General features: G+C 37.5%; 1 protein-coding gene across 10 annotated transcripts in view; it reads left to right on the top strand.

Annotated features, from left to right (window-relative positions):
• The window catches only part of NCALD (neurocalcin delta), a 370,439-nt gene that overhangs the window by 220,543 nt on the left and 128,386 nt on the right, over positions 1 to 21,510 (top strand). For 6 of the 10 annotated variants that reach the window (XM_072774073.1, XM_072774070.1, XM_072774074.1 and 3 more), the window contains one exon: positions 4,388 to 4,475. The exons of the other annotated variants lie outside the window; for them this stretch is intronic. The gene's annotated coding sequence lies outside the window, so the exon portion shown is untranslated. The remainder of the gene's footprint in view (positions 1 to 4,387; positions 4,476 to 21,510) is intronic. 10 annotated transcript variants of the gene reach the window in all.

Raw genomic sequence — 21,510 nt, 5'->3', positions numbered from 1 at the left:
GTGTCTTGACTGCAGTGCTGGTTACATAAATCTTCACATGTGACAAAACCATATGAAACTGTAAAAAATGTATCACATGTGGGCTTAGCTAAACAAAAATATTTGTTTGTATTTGCCATTCTTGGATCTTATTTATTAAAAAAAAAAAGTCCCTTTCTATATGTCATTACCTCTATACTAGCTTTTTGTTCATTATGCTGTTAAGGTTCACCCAAGTTGTTGCCTGGAGCTCAGATTTATTGATTTTCCTTGTTGTCTAATATTTAATTATATGTATATTACTCAGTTTATTTAATTGCTTACTGGTTGATGAACAGTTGTGTTAAATACAGCTTTTTTTGTTGTTTTTAAGAAAGCCGTTATAAACATTTTGTGCAATCTACAAGAAATTCTCTAGAGAATATAGGTTAAGAGTGGGTTTACTCAGAGGGCATGCAAACATTTGGCTTTGTGAGTTAAGGTTAAATTGCTTGCAAGTGCTTCTATCAACTTCTACTCCTACCATCAGTTTAATTTGCATTTTCCTGATTACAAATGAGTTTGCTCATCTTTTTATATGTACATTTACCACTTTTGTTTTTCTCTGTGACAATGTGTCAGATTTGTTGCTCATTTTTTTTTTTATTTTGTTGTCTTTTTCTTTCTGACTTGTAACATATCTTTATAAAAGCTAAATATGGGTCCTTTGTTGAGTTTACTTGTTGCAAACTTGTCTCAGATGTTGACATATCTTCTGCTTTATTATACTTTTTAATAAAGATCTTCATATTATAATAGGGCAATTTTATCAGTCTTTCCTTCTGCAATTAGCACTTCTGTGCCTTAAGAACTCCTTTCCCATTTGGAGATTCAAAAGATGTTCTCTGATGTTTTCTTCTACAAGTTTTAACATTTTGCTTTTCACAATTAAGTCTTTAAACCCCCTGGAATTGATCTTTGGGTATGGCTCCTCCTTGACTTTCTGGCTCGGTGAAATATTCCAACCTTTGTGAGAGCTCTGTTGTCTTTAAATTCCAACTTCCCGGCATTGACTGGTACGGATGCTTGCTCTCTCTCTTCAAATTGTGATTTTTTTTTTTCCTTTTGGTGTGCCTTGTAATTTTTTCCTGATAGCCAGACACGATGTACCAGGTGATAAGAGCTGCTATAAATAGATCTTTAGTACTGTTGGTGGTGAGGTTTTTCAGGGAGAGAAGGTGCATCCTATGATTAGGTCTGTCTTTTAGTGAGACTGTGCCTTTGGACTGTGACCTTCACCATGTTCTAGGTTTTTTCTCCCCCTTTTCTATGATGGTGAGAGTGGGCTGCACTTGAGTTTTTCCCTTCTCTTACAGTGGAAGGCTGGAGGAGACTGGATCCAGTATTTCCCTTCCCCAGGTCACTAAGGTTCTCAGAACACTCCAGCAGGTTAGGCTGTAGTTAACTAGTTTACCCTGAGGGCAGGCCTTGTTAACCCGAATGCTCTGTTATATTTCAGAATGGTTCCTTTTCCCCTTTGCATTCTAGAAGCTGGAGAGGATTTTTCTCTGATATTTACTATGAGAATCTGATAGATGTCCTGGAGAGAAATCTCAGAGTAATGTGAGGACCCCTCTTTCCCTGGGTCCCCCTAAGCTTTAATTGTCCTCACAGAGATTCCAGCAATTCATAAATTACAATTCAGGTTTTCCTACTCTCACACTGCTTCCTATGGCAGTTTCTGCAGGTAAGTCCCTGCTCAGGGAAGCCAAGACTCTCTGTATTCCCCTGTTGCTCTTTCCAATCTTGGGGGCAGTGGTTTGCCCTGTGTCCTTCCCTCTTCTACAGATCCAAGAAGAATTATTGAATTCTATTTGTTGTTAGGACAGAGTGGTGATTTCCAGGTTCCTTCCAAATGTGGAAACAGGCACCGAACATCCTCTTTTATGTATTTTTTTAAATTTTATTTATTTATTCATGAGAGACACACAGAGAGAGTCAGAGACACAGGCAGAGGGAGAAACAGGCTCCAAGCAGGGAGCCGGACATGGGACTTGATCCCAGGTCTCCAGGATCAGGCCCTGGGCTGAAGGCGGCGCTAAACCGCTGAGCCACCCGGGGTGCCCCTCTTTTGTCTTTTAAAACCTGAGTGAATGAGAAGGTCCAGGAAGAAGCAACTTCAACCATGGATTTGGGAAGATGGCCAATTCTCCCTTAGGCAGCTTTGAAAGAAATTTTGGTCAAATGATGCTTTCCTTTACTGTAGCCGAGGCATTCTTGCCTTAGCAGTTCTGCAAGTGCTTGAGGGTCATATGTTAAAAAGCTAAAGAAACAAAAACAAAAGCAATGAATCTCTTCTCACTGATTTTAACTATGACTCAGATCATTTAAATAAGCTATTTGATGAGAAAGAAAGCATAAATTTAAAATGCCTGTTTGTCTGGTATTCAGGGTATGCAGATTCTGCTGTTGGAGAGACACTGCAGTTTATTGGAAATATCACTGGACAAGGAGTCAAAAGACCCAGAATTAAGCCTTGATCTGTCATTATGTGGTTGCAAACCCTCCTTGTTTCCAAAGTATATTCAGCTGCAAGTAACAAGAATCCTTCTACAGTAGCTTAGCCAAATAGAGGGTTTTTTTAGTTGTTTTTTTTTTTTTTTCTCTCCCTCATGTAACAGCCTGGGGGCGGACAAACCAGGCCCAGTGCAATGGCTCCCCTTTTTTTAGTTTTGTCTTCACAGCATGTGGCTTTTGTCTTCATGCTTGTCACTTCATGAGTGCAAAATGTCTTTATCTCTGGCGTTGTATCAATGTTTCAGGCTCGAAGAAGAGGAAGGGCAAAGATCAAAAAGCGAGTGAACTCTTTGAAAGAGCTTTTCTGGAAGCTCTACCTAGTTACTTCAGCTTACATGGCCAGGGCTCAAACCATGCCATCTACCCATCCTTAGCTGTAGTTCTTACAGGGCAAATTGAACCAAATCAAGGTCTGTAAGGAAAAACAGCAGACTAGGAACTGGAAAGGTAGCCAGCAGTGTCTGCCCCACTGTCTAAGCTTCTATTGGGAATGCTTGTCCCCTCCCCCCAACCCTGCTACAGAGTTGTGTTTGGATGTCAAAATGGAAGATCAAATGCAAGAGCACTTCATATACTTTAGAGTGTATGTACTTCATAAACGCAGTGGAAATATTCTGACCTATTTTCTCAGAGAGCAAACCCAACATTGACAGAAAGTTCCAATTGAATGTAAAGATTTGGGTCCTCAATATGTCTTGAACCTCAGCTCATTTTCCTGTTGACATCTCTAGATAACTCAAGAGCTTGTGTTTTCATGGATGCACATCCTCAAATACCTATCTTCAGATTATTGTCAGACACTGTGGTGGACATTTGTTGATTTCCTCCACAATCATCTCTTTTCCTTTCCTTTCAGTATCCTGAATGACTTTCCATGTGATTTTTCTCTGGAACCATCCTACTCTCACCTCCAGGGATAAGCGTTGATTGGTTTAAAGCCATTCAGCTAAGTAGAGTGGCTAATTCAATGATGGGCAATCAGAACTTGGGACTGCCAGAGTGCTAACAGTATCTTTTTGCAAGATACATACATAGTCTTGAACTGCTACAGCTAGTATTTTTTTGCACCAAAGGGAGGCAACCCAAAGTCGAAATCAATCTTCAGAGAATACCTGTGCCAAGGGAATTGCAGAGAATCAAATGATATAGTGAACCTCTGTTTTCCAAAACCAGCCCTACATCTGGACATTTTTTCTCCAGCTCAATGAAGCAAAATATTTCCTTGTTTTGTTATTACTTGAATAAATGAGTTTGAGTTAGGGTTTCTGTTATTCACAGCCAAAAGATTCCTGAATGATAGTTTCCATATATGCTCCAGGAAAAAATATATACGTTACTTTAAATAATATATTACTTATATATGTATATATTTTAAAATAATATATTACTTATATAGTATATATTTATGTATATATATACACATGTATGTATATTATATGTAATATATATCCATACATATATATTAGTATATATATGAGTTTATTCTGAAGTTTATAGCCCTTCCAGGATTAAGGCCATAAGGTCTGAATGTTTTTAAGAAAGCCTGTTTCTCTCTGTAATAAATACCCTGAACAGCATCTATGTAAAGGATTTTAAACTGTGAAATGTTAGGACCCAAGTCCCATACTTTTTGGGGACTGGACTTATCACCCCTGTGGTATAAGACTCACCCTGGGTATTTTGAACCAAAGACCAATTAGGCTGAGATATTTCAGTGTTCTTGTAGGTGTGTTTCCTGTTTCCTGTTTGCAAAGGCAACTACAGAAGAAATAAAAGTAACAGCCTTACCTAAACTGCTTACTGAGCTGTCAAATGTTCAAGTAAAATATTCATTAATTATGAGTGATCTCAGTTGCAGGGCCGTAGAGCTGCTGGTGATTAAAATCTGTTGTGATACCGTGGAAGGCTCTGTGATCCCAGGTGCTGCCTGACTGAATATTGTGAGTTCCTTTTTTAACCTCTCGAATGTCTGGTTAAATTGTGATTATTATTAAGTTATGATTCAGAATGCAAAAACATTGCATCCTGTTGGGTAATTGTGTGTTTATATGTTTGCTATCTGGTAAATAAAAAATGTGAGTTTATTAATCTGCCATTTATCTCTGTCACAATGTATACATTTCTACTTTAACTTTTGATGAATTTGTATGTTAGTGACAAGAACACTATGTACCCCTTCTCATTTTTTAAAAAATCTATTCTCTTCCAGTGACTCTGATTAAATGGAAACTTTATTTAAGTGTAAGAAATTTAGTTAAAAAATAATAATAAACAGGGGACATGATCATGAAGTAAAACCCTGATTTTCTTCCTGGAAAAAAAAAGCAATATATATGTGCCCTTCTATACTTTCTAAATCTACTCTTTTGGTATGGAAAATTGAAGAGGATATTGTGCAGCAAGTAAATGGGATGTTTTTTTTTAATTCAGAAACAATTTTTTTCAAATTCTATTATGGTATAATTAGGGCAGCAACATGCACAATAGTGTATTTCCTGTTAAGATAGGAAAATTATTACTTTCCTAATTTGTTGATGTGGGTCTCGAAAGCCATCTCATTGAACATTTAGGAAATTGGCTTTTCAGGAAGCAAAATCTACTGGTATATGAAGTTCTTGGAAATTTTTCAAGATATGCTATTAGCCAGATGAGAGCCAGACAAGATTTATAGGGAAGGTAATAATATGGCTTAGGCCCTGGTAATACTTTTTTATAGCTGTTTATAAACAAGATATGAATATTATTCTAATGTTTACTTGACCAGATAGTTTTAAATGAAGAACAAATAGCAAAAATAAAATAAATGTGGGTTAGAACAAAACTTTATTTTGTATTTTCCTGATGTCTCAGGGAAGGGAAATAAGTTGATGTCAAATGAAATTTAAGTGTATTCAGCCCTTTCTCATCCTACTTTCTTTATCCCATTAAGTCTCTGTGGTTTAGGTATTAGATGAACAACATGGTTTATCTGGCTGTACCAAGAAAGTGAAAGTGAAAGGTCTGTATTCCAAACCTGATAGGCCAGTCCTTTTTTTTTTTTTTTTTTGGCCAGTCCTTTTAATGAGATACATAGGATAGTAATAAAATAGAGATCATGATAAGCAAACTTTAATTTTTTTTTCATATCATTGAGAACTAAGCCTCAACCCTAATGCATTTCTCCTAGAGGCCAAGGCAGTCTGAAAGGCTCTTTCTTCTTGTGATAGTCTGGTTGAAGTACTTATGATTATCACAACCATAAATATGACAGTAGCCATTGCATTAGTTCCTCAGATCTTTCTGACATCAAACTAAATAAGAAAATGTGTGTTCTTGCTCAAAAGACAGGAAAACATGAGTATGGTTCAACATAAGAACAATCCCCTTGACATGGAGATGCAGAGGATCAATATGTCTGCTATTAGCTTCTGGGATCCCTGTCCCTCCTCAAGCATGCAGATCTCTCTTCTGTGATCTCAAGGCCAGGAGCTTACTGTAGATTCTCTGTGTGAGTGAGCTCCAGCTACACTCTACTTCATCTCTGGTTTATGTGAAGCAAAGAGAGGCTAGGCTATAGGAGTTCATGCTGCATATTCAAGGCATCTTCCAGATCCAAAGGAGTACAATCTGGATGAGAAATTGACAGGAAAGGTCTTGAGGCAGTGAAGGAGCCACTTCCTGCTCAGCTTCTGTTGTCTTGAGAGAGGAATGGACAAGGCAGTGATGAGAATGACCTCTATAACTGAGGCTAAACCTCCTAACTGGGGCTTTCCAAATGGATGACCTAAGTTAGCAAATCTTGCCCCATTTCCTGTGCTTTCAAGAATTTCAGTTATTCTTACCTAGTGACAGAGATCCTGATTGCAATAGATAGGAAAGATATATGTAAAGAAACTATTTTAAGGTTAAGTATATGAATAGACTCCAGGTTTACAATTATTTCCAATTTCCTGTCATCTGGTTATCTCTCTTTAGCTCTTATCAGTTAGAGTCATTTTGTCTGGATCCCCCAAGAAATCCATATTTTCCCCAAGGCTTCCTATGTAAATAGCTTCTCAGTTATATATTACATGGAATTATATTTTTCTCTAGTTTTCTGCATTAAAGACCCCTTTCCTTCTCCTCTTAAAAAATATTATCTTAATCCTTTTAGCCTGGGAGTGTACTACTTTTTATTTTCAACGTCCTATAAATTCTCCTCTATCAAAAACAAAACGAAACAAAACAAAACACCTATTGTGTCAACAGAATATCTTTGTTTCTAGAATAGTAATGGGGGGGAGATTATTTCAGGGGCTGAGAACACAAGATGCCAAATATCTAAGGGATAATTAAAGTATGCTTCCAGATGTTTTCAAATAGAGACAAATACTGATCATCCAAATAATTGATTCCCTGACAACCATTTTCCACACAGTCATGTTCTTAATGCCAAAATAGCTAATAAATTTAGTGGAAAAAAAACAAACCAAGTTGCATTTTTATTAGTATGTAGAAAAGAAGAATAGAAAGAGAGTAATTGATTTTTCAGCAATTTTGCAACATGTTCTGTTAGTGTCATGTACACTTAGGAGCACATAGTTTAATGACAGTAGATAAATGATTTCAATTAACCAAAAAGTGTTGATTAAGTGCCTACTAACCTGGGCTGTAGCGGAGAATGTTATAGTCTAAACCGGACTTGTATATTTGGTAACATAATGTTCCTAGAAACATATTTATTCATACAATAAATATTTATGGAGTACTTGCTATATGATGCGCACTGTGTTAAATGATGGCGATATTAGTGGGGAACAAGACAGGTATGGTTTCTGCCTATAGTTTAGTGGTGTGGGATGGGATAGAAATGTTAATCAAATAGTTGCCACATTTTACAAATGTGATTATTACTATGATGGGGAAAAAACTAATGGGAAACAGACCGTAAAATACAGGCACTACATTTAGATAAGTGGTGATCAGAGAAGACTTCCCTGAAGAAATTTGCAGAGGTTGGGAACATGGAGGCGAGTGTTCTGAGCAGAAGCTCTAAGGTAGCAGGGAACATAGAATTTACTGGGAACTGAACCAAAGCCAGTGTTGCTGGAGAGCAGAAGGGACGTGATATGAGGGAAAGCTAGAAAGGTGGCAGGGGCAGATCATGAAAGACTTAGTAGAAAATGAATGAACATAAATAGTTTACAACAGAATGAGTCCTATTGTCTTCTATCACCAGTGTGAAAATAAAAGAAGTTTGTGATTTTATAATAATGGTGCTCTTTGGGAGATGATATTCATTCATTCATTCATTCATTCACTCACTCACTCACTCATTCTACCAGTAAACACAAGACAAAAATCCCTGTTCACATGGATCCTAAATTCTAGTGGAACAAGTAGATAACATGCCAATAAGGAAATATATGGGTCTTATAGTAATTTTTGCTTCTTCATGAGTGGTGTGGGTAGTCTCTAGGTGAGATTTTAGAAATAATTTTAAAAAATGTATTATATTGCATCTGAGTGTAGTTATTCCTTCATTTGGTTAAATAAAGTGATACATTCGGGCAGCCCCAGTGGCACACCGGTTTGGCGCCGCCTGCAGCCCGGGTTGTGATCCTGGAGACCCGGGATCGAGTCCCACGTCGGGCTCCCTGCATGGAGCCTGCTTCTCCCTCTGCCTGTGTCTCTGCCTCTCTCTCTCTGTGTCTCTCATTAATAAATAAATAAAATATTTAAAAAAATAATAAAGTGATACATTCTAGCAGTGCTGAGACTGTGCTTAGCACAGGTGTTCTTTATGTTAAGTCACAGTTAAAGACTTTGGAGAAACTCCAAGAGAGGAACATAAGAGAGGAAAGCTGTGAGATTTGTATTCTTGTTTCTGAGGATCCAGTGATACCTCAGCCCATCTTGCACCTTCCCTCCTCTTCTTGGAGTGGAGGGCGGAAGACGATAAAAAGCAATAAAAGACGATAAAAAGCAATAAAAAAGACTTAAATGAAAACAACGGAAGCTAACATTGATGGAGAAGGATCTAAGAGAATATTTCAGAGTTTATTTTAACACAAAGAGTTTAGTATGCATTACTATATACTTAATATACTTTGTAGATTTTGCACATTTACCATCTCTAAAAGAGATTCACATCTTAACAATGTACACATTTGAGGAAAGGTATTTCTTTGCCACATTGCCAAAAGCTGTTATTTAATTGACGGTGCGTCTTAAAATTATAAGTGACTTTACAATTCAGAAAATCATACATATCTGGAACTTTCAGTTTTCTGTCTTTTCTCAAGATCTGCTTGAAGATTTCTTGATGGCAGTGTTTGTATATCTGCATATAAAGTATATATAAAGTATCACCATTGATGGGATTAAATGAGGGTAACTTTGAGAGTCACCTTCAGATCTTGCTTGCAGAAATCAAAGGATAGTTCATTCCTGCAAAGGGAGGCATAATAATTATGTGTTTTGGTGTCTGGGAATGTCCTTATTTCTGAAATTCAGATTGCATGAATCAAAGTGATGGTTTCCATGTATGCCAAGAAGAATAATGAAAATGTTAATGGGATCCTTTAGTACAGGCTTTCTTAACTGCAGCACTGTTGACATTTTGGATCAGTTCCTTCTGTCACCAGGGACTGTCCTCCGCAGTGGAGAATGTTTGGTAGCATTCTGGTCCAGTGGTATCTCCCCGTCATGACAGTGATTTCTAGTATTGCCAGATGCCTCCTGAGAGGGACAAAGTCACTCTTGATTGAGAACCACTGCTTTAGTATATCATAATCAGTGACTCCCAATGCTGTGTTCTAGCTTTGTATTATGGTTGTATTGCAAACACGGTCAATCCTAAACATATGGCTTTCAGTTTAGTGGGATAGTATCTTTATTAACCTATAGTTCTTACATAGCAGTTAAAAATAATATTATGAAACCAGAATTAGAAGGGTAACGAATTAGATTTTTACCCAAACATATGAAATCCTTACATGGTAATACATTTTTCTATGGGGGAGTGTGCCTACACTTTGAGAGGCTTGTTTTATTTGTTAAAACCTTATAAAATTTTACCCTCAAAGTTTAAAACTTTAAAACTTAGTGGCTTACCTCTTTTTAAAAAAATATACATTTATGGGAATCTTAAAAGGACTCCAACTCAGTCAGCTACAAGAATTAACAGGCTTTTGGTGACACATAGAAACTTAAATGAGGCACATTTAATGAGTGTAATTCTAGTTTTATGGGAAGATGAGAACAACAGAGGGGAAAAAAGTGCCACTCTTGTGTCCTTTAGTGATGGCACTTGACATTTTAGGGTAAGTTATTACAATAATATATTGGTTTAATGTTCCCTTAATATCTGTGGTTTAATCAAAGTTTCTGAAAATGGGAAGAATGTGTCTTCTCTCTGTCACTGTTAAGCTAAAAAATGGCATTTCAAAATCATTTCAATCATGCATGATTAGATCTTCTAAAGTGGTGTTTTACTATGCTGTCATGCCTGGGAAGACTTAATATTGCATACATTTACTTAGACATGTGACTAATATATAGCACCATTAGGGCAACTATTTTTTCAAATTCCTTTTTACTGTTATTATTTACTTTACCTCAAGGCCTCCTGCCTCAAAATGTTGCATATAGTTCAGATGAGGACCAATATTATTTTATAAAATAGAGCTTTCTTTTATTTTCCTATCTTGCTCAGGAATATTTAAAAACTACCAATTGTCTCAAAAATAAAGTTCAGTTCTTTTTCATGGTATTACAAAGCTTTCTACCAACTGACTACAATCCCCCTTTTCAGATTCCTCTTCTTTACCTCCGTTTGCTCCCATCCCCATATCTCTCTCTGACAGCAATGAACTAGGTGGCCTGAGTAGCATAACGAACATCTCCTTGCACTTTTCTGCGTTCATAGCTTTTCTCATGCTGTGATCTTTAACCCTTGAAGTTCAAATTCATGCTAAAGAATCATTTCTTCCGTGGAACTTTGCCAAATATTCTCAGTTGGAATTAAACTCTCTTCCTTTCTCTTCCTCTCTTTTCTTTTTTTTTTTCTCTCTCTCTCTCTCCCTCTCTCTTCCTCCCTCCTTTCTTCCATTCCATCCCTCTTTCTCTCTTTCCTATAATGCTTGGAAAGCCCTAGAGTAGTGCTTTTCAAACTATTGATGGGGAGGGCTAGATTTTTTTTTTTTATTTCCAATCCTTTGCATGCCGATATGTATCCTCTTGTCCATGATCAGTACTTAGACCTCTCTGTGTAAAACTTAGTATGCAAGTTCTGCATATACCCCCATCTATACTCCATTCAATGAGATAAGTCCACTCAATCACGCATTTGGATGTTGCAGCAATGTCTAACTACTGTAAAAATATCTAAACAGGTACTTCCAATATCTGTAACCTGTCTTGTTGTGGTCTGATAAGAATTGTTCATGAGGTGGTTCTGGTCCACAGATCACACTTAAAATAGCACTGCCCCAGACGATAAGCTCCAAGAGGACAAGGCCTGGATCTGCTTTTTTCATCATTATAATTCCAGCCCCTCGCATTACCCATCACATAGTAAGCACATTTATTAAATGTATAAGTATCATGCTATAGATAATAGCACTTGTCTCCAAATTAGCTTGGATCAGTTCTTGATCAATTTTTAACATCTACAGGCTTATCATACCTTACTTATCATACCTTACTATATCAGAAAATAGGAAGGAATGAGAATATCAGTCTCATTTATTTAAAAAAAATACTTCTCTTTAGTTTAAAAGCTACTGAAATAAAACATACCCCCTTCTTCTTACTGCTGGTATGGCTTTTATAAGTGAAGATCACTTAGTAATTTAATTTCCTCTCACTGGATGTTGCAAAAACTCACTGCATTCAAATTCACTTAAGTAAAATAATAGGAGTTTAACTTAGCCTGTTAAACAGCAATATTGAGAAATTGTCTGATAGAAATGTATTGCTAGAAGAAAAAAAAACCACAAAAACAAAACTATATTTAAAGCCTTTCTTTTATGCTGCTCAAGGGGACACATTGAAAGTCTTCAGCAGTCTAAAATTGTATTTCTGAAAATGAGCACCACATGGAGGTAATTTAACATCTACCACTGTAATTTCTACTGGGAAAAGCACCTGGGACGTGAAGAACACTTCAAAATTTAAAATGTAAGAGATTCAGAATAAATTACTTGATGATGCTATTTGAACATAGATTTCTAACTTTCAGTAGTTCAAGAGTATCTTTCTGAAGTGGTAAGAAGTCACTGCAGTTGGATTCTTTTTTTTTTTTTTTTTAAGATTTTATTTATTTATTCATGACAGAGAGAGAGAGAATGAGAGAGACAGGCAGGCAGAGGGAGAAGCAGGCTCCATGCAGGGAGCCTGATGCAGGACTCGATTCCAGGTCTCCAGGATCAGGCCCTGGGCCGAAGGCGGCGCTAAACCCCTGGGCCACTGGGGCTGCCCCTTTTCATCGAATATTTCATTATTTTAAAGTTAACAGCCAAGAAAAACAAGGACATTTACTATATGGTTTCCCACCCTTATTAACCACTTATTTTTCCATGGAACATTTGTTATTTCTGGGAAACATATGGCATATGACCAGAACCATAATTGGTAACAGTTTGATGTTATAGGAATTCAAATTTTGGCAATTTCTAGCTTCTTTAGATCAGTGGCTTCCTTTGAAATATAAAAGCAGCAAATACAGATCCTAAGGTTCCATTCTGAGTTAGTTATATCCTCCTTTACAAACTGAAGTATTTGCTTGTTTTGACTATGGAGGTATTTGAAGATTCTTACAAATGTTTAGATAATTCTGCTCCAGATCCAAAAGGTGCCAGAAGGAGGCACTGTTTTAAGCAGTTTGCATATATCAACTTACTTAATCACTGCAAGTAGAGCCAGGAAGACATTAATTTGCCCAAAGTCACTTCAATGGGAAATTGTGCAGTTGAGATTTACCTTAGAAAGTCTGGTTCCAGACTCTCTGTTCTTTCAGAGAGTAGAGTCTCTTATGCAGCAGTGCTCATCTAAGGAGATGAAAAATTCCAGCCTTCCATTGATAGAATCCTTCTGAAGAGGTTATTTTCTTGCAGACTATTTCTGCCTAATACTTCTGGGGGGAAAGGGGCAAGAAGCCATTAGTGGGCAGCTCATTCTGAGCAACATTCTAGCATCTATAAACCAAGGAGTAGTTGTCATCAACACAGGATCTGGGACTGTCTGCAGAGTTGGTCACCCTCACACAGAACCCCCCACAGCAGCATTATCTTTGAATCAGAAGGATGGATATCTGTAGAATGACTGTATTACAAATCTTTAAGGGTATGGTATTTAAAACTCACAATTTTCAAGGACTCATTATCTACACATATATAATGACCAAGGAGAGGAATTCTGAGGAAAAAATGTGTGCTTATTTATCAGTTCATGTACTTTTTTAATTTAAGATTTAACCGTGGGAGATGGGTTAGCAAAGAACCCTTAGACTTTCCAATAGGACATACACCACTGAGTTCTAAGATTCATCCCAGCTAGAGGACAAAGGATAATCATTTTTGCTTTGAGTTAGAAGCCATGGTTGCTGAGGCCAATTATTTGCAGAAGCAAGATACAGCATCTCATCAATCTCAAAATGTAGTTTGTCATCCTTTGTTACTAATGGAGTTATTAAGGACTGAAAATGCAGCATTGCTTAGCAACATGCATCATAGTTATTTACTTTTTGGAGCAGCAGCAGCAACTAGTTTGTCTTATAAATGTCTTAGGGGCTATTTTTATTTTCCTTTTTATCTAACCTTGCTTGTATTCATTGCCACGGTGGTAACCAAAGTGCTTACTGTGGCTTGGTAGGGTGGGTTTAGGTATACTCCCTCAAGTACAGAGATCAGCCCTGAAAGTTGGTATTAGTTCAGTCTAGAACCAAAAGGAAATTAGGCTATAGGTAAGAAAAAGTAGTGAAAGATTCCCACAACTCTAATATTCTATAGAAGTCTTCTAATTTCCACTGCTGGCAAGTATGTGATGGTGGTGATGTCACCCCTGTGAGATGTGGGAACTTGCCCTAATACTCTTCAGACTTCTTGTTTCTTTCGGACAATAGGAGAGTCCATAATAACCAAAAACCATACAGGAGAATCCTTATTTCCTCCTAAGAAAAATGTAACCAAAAAACCCCCAAAAGAAATCATCTTTATTTCCTCCTAATGAAAATGTAACACTTTCACTAATAGCAGTGTTAGCACTCTCCTACCATTTACACTTCTCATGTGTATTAGAGAATGAGTTGGTGTCTGGGGAAAATTTGACCTTGAAAGACTTCTGCCAAAGCCCTCCTTTCTTCTCCAAATTGGAATAGTAACTGTACATCTGAGAATCCTGGCATTCTTTTACTGTCTTCACTTTCTCAGCCACCATAGTCATCCTAGATGGGTCACTTCAATCTTCGTGTTCTAAGTTGCCCTCTGTTCTGATGATGAGTGAGAAATCCCAGGAGTTGGGGCCATCTTGCAGGAAAGACGGTCTCTGAAGAGGCTTGAACAATTGTGGGAGGAAAGAGGGGCCAACATTTTCCCATGAAAACAATGGGGAAAGAATCAGTTCAGTGCTAAAGAACAGAAGCAGCCATTTAACCTGGAGGGGGAGATGTTCCACTTGTGACTGTCACCCAATGATTGATGTTCAATCCCGAAATGCATGGAGGGGCTTTGAGGATTTGAATTAGTGAGCAGACTATTCAATTCTTTGCCCCTTTTGGGGAAGGGTCCTGGAATGTGTGTATCTTCTTCTTGTAGTTTTAGTTTTCAGTCCTTTCCACATCTTTGGCTTTGCTTTTCCCTTATTGTGTCCTAGAATCACTAATTAATTATGGACCTAGATCCTTCTGTGCACTTGCAAATTGGATGTTTTGGAAAATTGCTCCATGCTGGCTTAAATAACTAGACAATTAAAAGGCTGAGAGGTGCTGGGAAAGATAAAGAGGCCATGGCCATAAGAAATCCATCAAATATCACCCAAGATATCTGTTACCCCAGTAACCAAGGGAGACAGCAGTGGGACAGAAGAGTTAGGAGAAAAAAACTCCTCACAATGAAGTGCTGAAAGGGACAGGGTCAGCAAGAAAGTCCATTGTTGAGAACATTTTCACGGAAGGAATTTTGTTTGAAAGTTGTGTTGGGTGGCAGCCCTGGCCACCTGGTGCCACCTATTGGGGAGGTAGGGTTCCCTAAAAACAGGAGGAAGGGTCAGTACTTTGAAGTCTGACATACTGACATCTGTGTCTGGACAGTTTACTAACTGTAAGATTTGGAGCAAGTGATTTTACCTCTCTGAACATCCAGCTCTTCATCTGTAAAATGAAAAATTATAATGCTTGTCTCATAGAATTGTGGTGAGGACTAAGTGGGATCAAGTTGGTGAGTGTCTAGACCACTTCCTGGCACACAGCAGACTCTCAGTACTGACTAGCCATTATTATTATGCAGTTGTATTTTCAATTAATGATGTAATTATAACAAAGACATTACCATAGATAAGGTACTCAGCCTGACACAGCTCGGGAGGGAGGGGTTGGCGTTAAAATACATTGTAGGAGAATCAGTATTCTCATTCCTTCCTTTCTGCTCTTTTTTCTGGCCAGTTTTTTTTTTCTCCCCTTCTCTCTCAGCCCCCTCTCCTTCTTAGGGAGAGGAGAATAATTTAAAAATTGAGTAGGAAAGTGCAGCTCTTCAGCTGGGGGCTTTGGTTTGGGGAACGAGGCTGACAGACCACAGTTGGCCAGATAACCCATGGAAATCATTCCCAAAGTACATCCTATCATTCTGTGTCACTACTTATTTGTCATTTAGATATAGGGTAATTTGTAATTCAGATTCTAGATTTTTCTCCCTCATTAGAATGTAAGTGTCCAAGATGACAAGGATTTTTGTCTCTTTTGTTCCCTGTTAATTCTCTAGTGTCTAAAATTAATCTTTGCACATGGTATGTGCCCAGTGAATATTAGTTTGAGGGATGGTGAGAGGGAGGGAGGAGGGAAGAAATGAAGGAACGAAGGAAGGAAAGACAGATGAATGAACTTTACCTAGCAGATCTTAAGGCCAAAAAGAAAAAAAAGTGGTATTAGAAAGGAAACTCTCCTGGCTAGTCTAACAGGTTGGCAGAGGAGGCCTATAGGTGTTCAAATAGCAAACATTTAGTGAACACTTGTACCTGGCACTGAATTGGATGATAGCAATGTAACAAAAAATAAGATACCATCTTTGCTACCAAGGACAGAAGTCTCGGAAAGATCCAGATGGTCTTAAATGCAGTATTACTGGGGATCCCTGGGTGGCTCAGTGGTTTAGTGCCTGCCTTCAGCCCAGGTCATGGTCCTGGGGGCCTGGGTTCAAGTCCTGCATCAGGCTCCCTGCATGGAACCTGCTTCTCCCTCTGCCTGTGTGTCTGCCTCTCTCTCTCTCTCTGTGTGTGTCTCTCATGAATAAATAAATAAAATCTTTGGGAAAAAAAATGTGGTATTACTAGGATAGCCTTTGGAGTAAAGTGGATAATTTGTGTGTTATCAGATTGTAAAGGGTAGAAAATATTATCAAAGTATGTAAGTGCTGTTTCCTAGGGCTGCCGTAACAAAGTATCATAAACTGGTAGCTGAAAACTACAGAAGTTACTCTTTCACAGTTCTGGAGGCTAGAAGTCTGCAACCAAAGTGTTGGTAGGACCATGCTCCCTCCAGAGGCTTTAGGGAAGAATACTTCCTTGTCTCTCATCTCCGGCAGCCTCCAGCTATCCTGGGTTTGCGGCAGTATAACTCCACTCCCCACCTCTGTCTCCATATGGCTGGCTTTCTTTTATGTCTCTGTCTTCTCCTTTTCTTCTAAGGGCTCTAGTCATAATAGATTAAGGATATTCCAGTATGACCTCATCTTTATGTCTGCAACAACCTCATTTTCAAATCAGGTCATTCTGAGGTACTGTGGGTTAAGACTTCAACATATCTTTTTTGGGGCACAATTCAACCCATAATAGTTGCTAATATAGGATTTCAGAGGCAAGGTGGAGCCTTTAGTTGACACTGTGTATCAATATTAGGCCAGTTGATTCACAGTAGCTCTGGGGATATCAGTATAATCTTATATTTATACTGATATATATATATATACATATACATAAATACACACACTTATATGTGTGTATATATGTACATTTATACAAATAAATGCATATGTATGTATGTGTGTATACTCATATATACTCATATACACATATGTGTACATATTTTATATATACAAATACACAGAAATTAATATTGATAATTATATTTGTATATATGTAGGTTCATATACATGTATATATTTTCTGGCTGTCTATTGAGAGAGCCTAGAAGCAATGACACGCCAATAAAAATGAACCCATCCACCTCCTACATCTTGGTTTCTAAATACCATTCTCCAGTCAAAGAAACCAAGTTTCCTTGAAGGAATGGCTGATTTTAGAGCTAAGGCAGAGAAAATGCAAGACAAATTTGGAGTACCTTATAATGCTAGAAAGTTTGAAAGTGCTAAAGCCCCCCCACCTTTTTTTTAAGATAGAGCATGACAAAAGGATAACAGGAGTCAACCTTAAAGTTCTCTATAGACAAAGCTGGAACAATTTTAGCAAAAATAAGTGATAATAATGTGAGATTATCACTGAAAGAATAAAATAAATATTCATGAGTCCATAGAGATATAAATAAATGATTAAATAAATAAATAAATAAATGGAAGAAGGAGCATTTTTTTAACAGATGAATTCTAAACTATAAATAGAAGAAAATGGGCAATATAAGATTGTGATTAGCTATCACAGCAATAATTGCTGCAGGCAAGATGTACTGGTGAATCTTAGGATCAGTTGGCAAATATTTAAGGAGAAAGAGAATATTTGCATAGCCTCAATGTATTTCCCTAAAAATATTTACTAATTACTGTGATAGTTTTAATGTATGTCACAGATTCTTTGATAGTTCTTCATCCAGGATGTGGAGCTTAATTTTCTGTGGGTGTAGCCTGGACTTAATGACACACTTCTAACAAACAGAACATAGAAAGGAAGAGAGAAAATTTTCAGTGGGTAAACCTCATAGACATCACCTTAAGCAAGTGATCAAGGTTAATATCACTGTTGATAAGTCATACTGGTGGCATTTATCTGTTAATATGATGCAATGAGAAGGGCACTTCATCATGGTTGTATTCTTTCCCCAAATCCCTGATCCCAGTCTAATCATGAGATGAACCCAATTGAGGGAAAGTTTGCATAATACTTGACCTCTTCTAAAGTGTCAAAGTCATGAAAACAAGACCAGAAGCTGTCACAACTTGGAGGAGACTCAGGAGAACTTGTGACAAATGCAGTATGGTATCCTAGGCTGTATCCTGGAAGAACAATGAAATAATTAGGGGGAAAAAAAAACCAAACTGAGGAAATCCAGAGAAAGCCTGTATAGTTTACTTAATAGTGTTTCACCGATATCAATTTCTTAGTTTTGATAACCACACCATGGCTGTGTAAAATGTTAGCAATAGCTGGGTAAGGGGTATATGGGAACTGTCTGTACATACTACCTTTGCAACTTTTCTGTAAACTAAAATTATTCCAAATAAAACATTTTTTCCAAAATAACACATTTTAAAAGAGGGCTCTGAGAAGAGAACTCTATGATAGCAATATTATCAGAATTGTCCTAGTGACAGTTCTCTGCTTATGTCACTTCCTCTGGCTCTTTTGTCTGAAGGAGATACAACTATTAGCTCCACCTTTTGGCTGAATCCCCCAAAAGTTGTCATACTGGCCTACAAGTCCTGATATAATCTCCCCTGCCACCTTATATTGCCTCTCTGATTTTACTTCCTGCTACTCCCTTAAATCTAGCTAGATATAATCAGAAATAGATAAGACTTGGGGGTGAGAAAGACTCACCTGTCAAGAACAAAGTAGTAGAAAGATTTAGAATGAGCAGACTTTGGGCTTTGAGTTCTAGTTCCGCTACTATTCACTGGGATGATACTAACTAAATCATGTCACCTCTCTGTGCTTTTTAGCTTTTAAACTGAAAGGATTTTATCAGAGTGCTTCTAACTCTAAATCAATGGTAATATTATCCTTGGTTATAGCAGGATAAGAGTTTGATTTATCCATTCAGAAACATTTCTTACATATTTTGGTCCCTGGTGTGAAATTGTGAATCCCAGCCTCTGTAACAGCTGCATTCCCACCCTCTGCCCTAAGCTCAGGGCTTTGCAAAGAAGGAGGAAATATGGCCAGAAGCTGACATCATGCCCTGTTCTTCTTAGTTTCAAATCATTTCCATTAAATAGTGTTTCCCAAGCTTTAGTCGTCTGTGTCCCATCTTCATGATTTTTAACATACCCACAGTCCAACTATACTATTTTTACCTAATATCTTTCTTTAAAACACTCCCTTTTTATATTTGAACTTACATTGCCCTAAGCCATAATAGCTGTGAAATTACAGATTTGATATGCCAATTGTATTATTTATAATGCATATTACAAACAGACAACCCAAATCTACCATAACTATGCAGTACCTAAAATTTTCTTGAGTAACACTAATGATATGCCCAAAGGAGAGGGAAGAAGTAAACAAAGGTATTTTTCTGGCTTAAAAAATGGGAGTGAATAGCAGAGGAGAGTGCTGGAGAGAGAGTAGCAGGAAAACAAAGGGGTGGGGTGGGAGGAATACCGGAGGGGAATACAGTTGCTCACAGAAGCAGAGCGTAAAATGAAAGGTGAGAGACTTTGCAGAGACCCTCCTTTTTTTTGTCTCCCAGACTCATTCATGGTATGAGAACTGATTTGATACACTCGAGGAGCAGCTTGAAGGGGCAAAGAAATGGTATTCCTCAATAAACTTGCTGCTAATGGGATTATGCTCTGAACATGTGAGCTCTTCCTTGATACATAGCTTTGGCATGAAAAATTAATTTACTGTTATCAGACAGAAGGAATTAGAAAGATCTAGGTTTTCTCTAACATCCCTTCACACTTAATAAAGAGAGGGAAGGACATTTGTTTGCCTTTATCATTATATATATATGATTGATTCAAACCCACACATGTGCAAGGGTCAATCATATTTAAAGAGCAAATATTTTCTTTAAAAAAATCTGAATTCCAGAGGATTAAAATATCTCTGTTTGAGAACATCTTCCCTGGCACACAGCTAAAGTAAGTGCCTGCAGATGGTCACAGCCCTGTTGTATGTGTGTTGGAGGGATGCATGGTATTGGAGTCCAACACGCATTGCACTGGACTCCTATAAAAGCTGCTGAGTCCTAATACCATAGAATTTTGTTTGCAGGGGTAAGAGGGTTATGTTAGAAGCCAAGTCAAACGCACAAAAGCCAATCAGATTGGCCAACCTTCTGTATTGCTTTGTATTTTTCCAGCTTTTTCTATTTAAAAATAGTGCTCTCTAAAGGGGAGTACAGATATGGTTTCTATCTTTTCCAAAAGAGGACAGGAACTAGGAGGCTCAGAGAAGACTGGGTATGGGCCATACATTCAAGAGAACAGAGTCAGCCACAAGACAAGAAGCTCTTTGTCAAGCTGAGCCAAGAATGCTATTGATTGCCCTATCCTGGAATGAAATTAGGAAAAACCCAAGAATTAAATTGCCCTCAATGTACATGAAATGCAGCCTCATATACTGTTCTTCTAAAACCTCAACTAGGATATTTATAATAAGGTTTGGTTTCCTTCCAGACTTAAAAGAACACTCATCTGAAAATGTATTTTCTGGTCAATTTCTGCCAGATGTTCTTTAAGTAACTTACGAAAACTTTTTTCTTCTTTTTTCTTTTGGAGCACTGTCCCTTGGATTTCCCTTTCCTTTTTACCTACTTATTTTCTCTTCTACATTTTATAGTTGGCTCTCTTTAGAGGCAGAACCATGGAGAAACTATTTCTCCAGACCTTTCCTCCTCAAAAGGAGAGAGAAAGAAAGAGAACACACAAAAGCACTTTTCACATGCCTTGATTTTTCAGAATTTTCAAGACCATATCAAAGTTTGGACCCAGTCAAACACTTGTATAGAGTCTTTGAATCTCAGCAGCAGCTATGGTGAGTCAGCCTCTTCCAGAAGAGTATTCATCACATGGTATGACCACTGAGTTAATGTACCTCTGACAGCTCAGCTCACAGACCTTGGCTGGATCCTGGAATGATTCAAGCAAAGTAACAACTTAGATCGTTGGACCTGGAAAAAAAAAAAAAAAAAGTGGATTCCTTCATGTGATTTTGATTCTTGTTTATTTCTTATGAACCTTATGTGAACAAAGTGACTTGTAGCAAGTATATATTTATATATATAGAACAACAACAACAACAACAACAACAAAAATATATATATATACAACCAAATCAAAATTGAAGAGCATCTTCCGAGGTAAAGCAGGAGCTGTGGGAAAATGTTTTCTTATTAGGTATTTGTTCTGCACATCCTCCAAAACTCTCATTTCCAGCACTGCTTTCTAGTAAGGAAAGGAGTCATTGTTCTATACACCTAAGCAACTGAAGCAATCACATTTATGATGGGGAACATGTTAGTTAAGGATATGAATTTGAGTCTTGAGGAGTCTGAGTTAAAAAGACCAGGCCATCCAATACAGACCTCCTTTCTCCTGGTGAATTAGTCTTGTACCCATGCTGATGACCTGGTGGATTTTCTGTTTTTAATTTCCTTAATTTTTGAATTGTAAAATAACATATTATGATGTCTGTTTCCTGGGCACAGTAAATAAAGTAAGTAAATATTTGAGAAATTTGATACAGGAAAATTTGATTCAAGGCTTATCAAAAAGGTGCATGAAAGTCCCAACAAAATGTTATATACGATTTATCTTGGTTGATGAAATTGTTCTTTATAGCCCCATGCTGAATAATTTCATAACTTCTGCAGAAGTGGATCGACTACTTGAGAACTGTTGTGCT

The sequence above is a fragment of the Canis lupus genome, chromosome 14 (assembly GCF_048164855.1).
Source record: "Canis lupus baileyi chromosome 14, mCanLup2.hap1, whole genome shotgun sequence".
Lineage (NCBI taxonomy): Eukaryota > Metazoa > Chordata > Mammalia > Carnivora > Canidae > Canis > Canis lupus.
This window is presented reverse-complemented; position numbering and strand designations above follow the sequence as displayed.